The sequence below is a fragment of the Neofelis nebulosa genome, chromosome 1 (genome assembly GCF_028018385.1).
Source record: "Neofelis nebulosa isolate mNeoNeb1 chromosome 1, mNeoNeb1.pri, whole genome shotgun sequence".
Classification (NCBI taxonomy): Eukaryota; Metazoa; Chordata; class Mammalia; order Carnivora; family Felidae; genus Neofelis; species Neofelis nebulosa.
Genome location: NC_080782.1, coordinates 198084583 through 198092859, shown reverse-complemented (window position 1 = coordinate 198092859; position 8277 = coordinate 198084583).

Sequence of the window (8277 nt, the reverse complement as noted above, 5' to 3'; positions counted from 1 at the left end):
ACAGTTCAGCCATAATGATTTCATTAGGACAAATCTGTGGAGAGATGAAAGGGGCAGATCACTAACAGATTGCTAGTGAAATGGAGAGTGTGTTGAAGTCGTCGAATGTGATAACACTTACAGAAATGAAAGTTGAAATGCTTTAGAGGAATGGGGGGGAAAAAAGAAAGCAATATTTTCTGTCTTAGACAGCACATCAGCAAAAGGGAAAAAGCATATTTTGTCAATTCAGCCAAGTCATTGATCTCTTTTGAACGCCGAGTCTAATGAGGCAAGTAGGGGAAATGCATAAAGGTGTTTTTACATGTGTGCTTTGCTGGGTTCAGATTATTGTGCAGAACTAAACTGTGTTTCACAAAAGACGGCTTATTTAGAAGGATATGTCTTTTATTACAAAAAAAATAAGATTTAAATTATCAAAATAATAAAAAAGAAGCTTTTAAAATTGCTAACACTCAGCTTCTCCTAAAGCCTTAGCTTTATAACTAAACAAACAACAAAACAAAACAAAGACCTCAAACATTTATTTTACTTGGGCTGCTTTCTATAATACCAAATTTCTATGCATTTTGGGGATTGCTTTCAGTTATTTCACAACAATACCACTTCTGCAAATGTGAGGTCATTTCTTACACTCTACATCAATCATTCTTTAAAAAAAGCACTAGACTCTGTCACCATTAATTGAATTCAGGTCAATTATTGCAGAAAACCTAAGAGCAACACATACATACACCTTTGAAATACAAACCAGATTTTAGTTATACCCAAAGATAATTGTTAATATAATATTTAAAAGTGGTACATTTTCATCCCGAATATAATTAGCTCCGTTTCACCATTTTAACTGACATTCCCGGCACTTTGCTAGGCATTTAATAAGCACTCAATAAAAAATAATTGGATTTGTAAAATATAGGAAATCTTAAAAATGTGAAAAAGTATGAATAAGAAAACTTGAATTATCCATAACACACCATGCTGTCATTTAAACAGAACCTTGTTATCACATTGGTGTGTATTTTTCCAATCTTTCATGTTATATATAGAAATATTTTTGTATTACAAATAGTTTAAAATTTTGCGTCTATTAATCATACAGAATTAGAAATGTTTTTCTCTAACCTTAAATATTCTTTAAAAGCAAGATGATAATGAATATATGCGTTATAGCCAAATTTCCCCATTAAAACTATAACCTCAATATATGTAGTTGTTTATTTCCCCATGCAATTCTAAATTGTTTTCTTAACATCCTAGAGTAAATGGTTTGAATTTCTTTAGAATTCTTCATACATATTTCCAAATTACTCTAGGGAAAAAAAAAACATTTTTAGATCAATTCATTCTCTTAGAAAACGTCCTTTTCCTTCAAATTTTTTGCTCACTAAAAAAAGTTCCCAAATCTCTATGAGTAGTACACACTCTTAAAGCATTACTTCTTTTAAATTTCAATAGCCAAAACAAAGAATCTTCCCCTTGAGATCATCAATAACATTTTGAAAAATCCTTAGATTTCTGTTACGATTTTTCTCCTTTTATGCTTTTAGAGAAATTTGACTTTTTTTTTTTTTTTTTTTTTTAGCAACATCTTTCTAGTTCTTTTTCTCTTTCAGGTGTAACGAAAGACTGGAATGTAATTCATCATGATTTCTATCGTTTAGTTACATGAACTACCTTGGCCTTTAAAAATGTTTTTCTGGGAGCATTATACAGACTTAGATATTTTGTACGACAGTAACCTAAACCAAACTTCTGTGAGTGATTACATCATGAAAAATAATTCAAAAATTCTCTCCACTCACTGCTGATTCTTTGTTTTGTTTTTTTTTTTTTTGTAAATACTCTTTAAAATAAATTATTTCAGAAGACAAAGCACTAGAGATCATGAAAGGGTGATTTTCCTCCACATATATTTCTTCTATTTAAAAAAAATTATTTTAATGCTTATTTATTTTTGAGAGACAGAGAGAGTGAGAGTGGGGGAGGGGCAGAGAGAAAGAGAGAGGCACAGACTCCAAAGCAGGCTGCAGGCTCTGAGCTGTCAGCACAGAGCCCAACATGAGGCTCGAACCCACGAACCCTTAGATCATGACCTGAGCTGAAGTCAGACACTTAACCGACTGAGCCACCCAGGCGCCCCACCCCCACATACATTTCTGTCATGTGTGGAAAGCTGTTAAGAAGAAAAAAGAAAGAAAATGTATATGCCTGATCCTACTTACTGTTTTTAAAAAATAATTATAAAATTTTCGATGTTTATTTATATTTGAGAGAGAGACAGAGAGCATAATTAGTTAGGGAGGGCAGAGAGAGACGAAGACAGAATCGGAAGCAGGCACCAGGCTCTGGGCTGTCAGCACAGAGTCCACGTGGGGCTCGAACTCACAAGCTGTGAGATCATGACCTGAGCTGAAGTCAGACACTCAACAGACTGAATCATCCAGGCACCACTTGATCGTGATTGCTTTTTTTTTTTTTTTTTATTTTAGAGAGAGAGATACTCGTATTTTCATTTTTATTTTTTTTTAATATGAAATTTATTGTCAAATTGGTTTCCATACAACCCCCAGTGCTCATCCCAACAGGTGGCCTCCTTAATGCCCATCACCCACCCTTCCCTCCCTCCCACCCCCATCAACCCTCAGATTGTTCTCAGTTTTTAAGAGTCTCTTATGATTTGGGTCCCTCCCTCTCTAACGTGATTGCTTTTTATGCATACACACAAATATCTACAATTAGTCAATAATTACTCTACATGGAGAAGATACATTTATATTGATGCAAATCAACATTATCTAAAGCATATTATCATTATCATACCAAACAGTTGTACAGTTCTTTAGAGCTCACAGACCACTTATATATACAATTCTAGGAACATCGTTATTCCTAGTTTACAAAGAAATTTCAGGGAAAGCTTATGAGCTAAATAAGGATGTTATTTAATGTCCAACAGACTGTTGAGAAAAAAAACCTAGAGAAGTTAAGTAATTTTATTAGTATCATATAGTGTCAGATTACATGACAGTCAGCTCCAGAACCCAGATTTTCTAAGATTCCTGCTCTTACTAATATTTTACATCTATTTAGGGAGCAAACATTAATAGTACAATTGGAAATACCTTCATTATGGAGAGTAAACACAGTAAATATACAAGGAAGCACACATATATTTATTTTTTAATGTGATTTTTTGCAAACTGAGATTGCGGTAAGTAAACCAATGATGCCCACTACTGCCCTTGTTCATGGCATAAATCTCTTTTCATTTTAAAGACCACATTTTTATGTTCACTGTCCTAAAACAGGATCTTACTGATGCTTACTCAAAATCAAACCATCATGACCATTTTGACAGAATCGCCAGTGCTGTATTTTGAGCTTTTTGAAATTTTGTTTTGAGCTTTGAGTTTGAGTTTTTAGCTTTTGTTTTACATTCTCTCATCTGCTCCTTTGTTTTCTCTTCATTGTTCACTCCTTTGTTTTCTTTTCTATTTTTTTCTAATTCCAATACTAAATATGTCTGTAACTTCTTTGTGCCAACAGTCCTGAGGACAAGATAAATCATTATATTATGGAAGAATAAGAAAACCCTACTTAATCTTCAGAATATTTTCTAGTTCATGGCCCAGTCAATAACTTGAATATCAGATGGGAAGAAAAGCTCTTAGTGATGACCTAAGGTAAGACTCTCGGTCCTTCATAAGTGGGGCACATTTTTATGATATGCTTCTAAGATTCATTTTCCCTCACTAGCACTCCATCATTTCCAATTCCTTGCAAACTTGCCCATGTAGAGATTCTCGGTTCTTGTAAAAGGTAAAGGATTGTGTGCACACACCTGTTTGTTTTTAATATTATCCTTAGTATTATAATCTTCTAAAGTACATAATCTAAAATTCAGAGTAAGAGCCACATAAACTATTATACCATATATAATATGTATCATTTTGTAATTAATGTTTTTTTTTCTTTGTACTTCAATTCCCACATCTGCACTGTTATGCCTCTAATGTGATTTCTATACCTCACATTCAAGGGTTTTTGTTATGCATCATTTTTATGGGCTTACTGTTTTCTTTTAAAAGGTTTAATCCTTCTATCCTGTATATACACAGAACCTCTCTCTCTTCCATCAATGAAAGTTCTCACCAATTTTGTAAGATGTGTGTTTCATCCAGGTTACTGAAGCCAGAAATATGTTGTGTTGTGTTTAGCTATTAAGCTGATTTGAGATTCCCAAAGGCAGGGTCAGCATTTTATTTATGATTCTATTCTCAGCTCCTAATACAGTGGTGGCTCTTAATATGAAAAGTTTCTCTTTCTTGAACAAATAATCTTTAAGTTCATGGTTCATGTCTTTATTCTATAATTAATTAAAACTTGTCTGTATATATATTACAAAATTCTAGGATATATCGGTATTATTTTAAAGGCATATAAGGACCAGTTGAAAAAAAGGTTGGTTTATGCACATTTACAGCATATTCTCAAAACCACAAAGTTTAACTTTTATCCTTTTCATAAACAATCAAAGAATACTTGGTCATTTTATAAGCTAATATAACTGAGAATTAAAGTGGCTATTATTTAAAATATAAGCATCACAGGAGGTATAAAAATCATATAAAATAAAAGAAACTAGTGTGTTTTTCTGCATAAAAAGAAAAACAGGAGATAGGTTTCCCAATTAACAAATTGTCATAGCATAAAGAAAATTTAAGAGTCAAATATTGCTTGTTTATGTAATAGTTGTTCTTGAGAATCATTTTATCTGGGTTTCTTTAATTTAAACTTTCACTACCTGCCTACTGAAATATATACAGCAGTATTCAAAGCAAGTTATCTTCCAGAAGGAGGTGTTGTGAATTGTTTTAAAATTTACTACAGACATGTTTCTAGCATAAGTTCAGCACTGAGTGTAGGAGTAATAGAGCTGATACCAGCTCACTTGGGGCTCTACTTGTCTCCCTCAGCGCGAACACACTCTGCACTGAACTGGGCATATGCAAGGCACAATGAACTGTCCATCACAATTCCCATTATTAGAGGACAAAACACGCTGATCTGTGTCACTGGTCACAAATACATCCTCCTTTCTCCCCCAACTCTCCTCTTTCCTCAGTGCAAAGTTTTTGCTTGAGGTTTTCTTCTCAGGACTCACCTTGCTGGTTACAGTGCCACAAGCCTCAAGGCACTCTTACTAAGGTTTTCTTGCAAATGGAATACAAGTGGCATGAATATTCGTGACAATAAATGTTCCTTGTATGTAGTTTACGGTATGCCAGTAATTTCTGCTTTCCTGATACTTCCACAGAATGCTTTTTTTGTTTTGTAATGATTCAGTTTCTCCTGCTGCAGACGACTGATTCCTTAGCCTTTTTTGTTCATGTGTTTGCTCTTTATCTGTGTTGGTCATTCAGGAAGGCTGGAGCTTAGTGATTTTAATAGCTCTGTATTTTACCATATCTATGCAGATTTGATTTTCTGAAAATGTGATCTTATTAAAAGGAGATGGCACATAAAATACCAGTGAATCTATTCCAGTTGATTTCTTTTTTTTACTGGGAAAATTGCTACCTAGCAGTTTCTGGTTCTTTCTTTCTCTAGCTCTGATTCTTCTTACATTATCATTATGTCAATTATTATATGACAAGACATGTGAATAGCATAAATCTAGAAGTGTGCAGAATGTATTGGCTGTTATACTTTAATAAAAATAGGCACAACTCTGATAATAATCAATTTCAAAGTATTGTGCTTACTATCCTTTCCACAAAAAGGGAATACATATGAAGAATGAATTTTACTTAGTAAAACACGTGACATTATTTTTGATGTACCTTGAAACAATGTCATGTTATTATATTAGTTTTTTCCCTTAATTAGCACATAAGAATGATAGTATATGAAATAAAAAAAAATTAACAATGTATCACAAATGTTATTGCTTCCTCCTAAAAATAGATTGAATAAATTAATAACATGTTAGGGACATTTTATGCTTATGTGTTTAAATGGGTTTGGATCTAATTACATTAATGATTCTTTTCTATATCCTTTTACATAATTTGTCTTATCTATAGTTTTTAAAAGCAAATCAAAATTGTAACATTGCCATGTCATTAACAAGGGCAAACACATAATTAACATTTGTATAGTATACATCACTATGTAATGAAGTTGCGTTAACACCACTTTAAAAGGATATAGACTGCACGGACTTGAAGTTGACAGATGGGAGCACAGCATTTAAAAGCTTACAATCTGCAAATGAAAGATTTTGCAAATGCCAATCTAATATTCAGCTCAATAATATGGTAGCAAATATTGCAATTAAGTGTATATACAGAGAATCAATTATTCTAATCATCAGCTTTCAAACATTAATGTAAAAATGAAATGCCATAGATGAGAAGGCTTAGTTTCCACCAATTGTTATGTTACTTTTACAGTTTGGACTTCCTAATCCTTCCATAGCAGCATAAGTGTATTCTCTACCTGAACAAAAATATTAGTTAAATTTATAGACTATTTTTTAAAAGATAACAACAGAGAAAATATCTAAGAATTTTTAGCCTTAAGTTTTAATCTGTAAGCAGAAGAAAGCTTAAATTTAGGTGAGAGATAGGAAGGGAACATTAATATATTGTCCAATAATTATGTAGCATATTATTTCTGCTTAAAATACATGGTTGAAATATGTCCAAAGGATACTTATTCCTCATCCTATATCTCTTTCCTTTGTAAATGGCACAGATATTCACTTAGATATCTGTATTTTATAGTTGATTACTTTTCTGTAAGTAATTTATTTTTTTGTTTTCATTTTTTATTTATTACTCTTATTACTATTATTATTATTATTTTTTTTTTTTTTAGAGAGAGAGTGAAGGCAGGGGAAGAGCAGAGGGAGAGCAAGGGAGAGAAAGTTAAGCAGGCACCACGTTCAGTGTGGAGACCACACAGGGCTCAATGTAGTCATCACCCCAAGATCACCTGGGTAGCTCAGCCCATTGAGCGTCCGACTTCGGCCCAGGTCATGATCCCACAGTTTGTGGGTTCAAGACCAGCGTCGGGCTCTGCGCTGACAGCTCAGAGCCTGGAGCCTGTTTTGGATTCTGTGTCTCCCTCTCTCTCTGCCCCTCCCCCACTCACGCTCTGTTTCCCTCTGTCTCAAAAATAAATACACATTAAAAAAAATTAAAAAAAAAAAAAAAACACTGTGAGGTCATGACCTTAGCCAAAATCAAGAATCAGGCACTTAATCCACTGAGCCACCCAGGAGCCCATATATTTGATTGCTTTTTATACCTTATCTGTAAGCCCTACCACTCAGTTCTCCAGTTTTTGTGAGTATTTCTCTTGCCTGCTTTTTTTAACTATCATTTTACAATTGCTCTCATAGAGTGTTCCACTATTTCACACCTGCATTAGTAAGAAGTCTTACAATTGGATTTTTGGTCACCAAGTTTTTTCTAATCTAATTTTTTAATACCTCTGGGTATTTTCTATCTTGCCTTAGACATCTATCATAGATTTGTAGCTAGCTGCCTGCCCTAACAAGAAACCTCAACCTTCCTATAATACTGAGACCCCACGTCTGCTCAGCTGCTCTCATGTCTCTGTGGCTTGTGCCCCCACTCTGACAAAGGCAATTTCTCATAGCTGCCCCCAGAGCTATAATTAAAATTAGGACACCCCTTCTTTTTCCAGAAGCCCATGATCTAAGGATAACTGACTGGATGATGGGCTCTAGAAAAAAAAATCAATCAACCTTTCAAAAATATCTATTACCCATCTAGTATGTTTAATACTAGGTAAAAAATACAGAAGAGAAAAATTCTTCTGAAGTAAGTTGCCATCCACTAAGTGCTTTCTTTCTGCCAGACCTATGTTCCCTGCAATATACACTCAGTACTGCGTTGTGTTCCAACATTATTTTTTGCTTCTAAAGTAATTTATTAATTCAGAGAAATGTAAAAGTCAATATGGAAATAGGAATTATATTTTTATTATGATAAGAACACTTAACCTGAGATCTAACCTCTTAAAAATGTTAAGTTTACAATACTTTATAGTTGACTATACATGCAATGCTGTACCTTAGACATCTAGAGCTTATTCATTTTAATTAACTAAAGCTTTGTGCCTGTTGTTTAATAACTCCCTATTTCCCCCTCCTCCCTCAGTCCCTGTTAAGTACTATACTAGTCTTTGATTTTATGTATTTGACTATTTGGATACATCATGTAAGTGGAATCATGCATTATT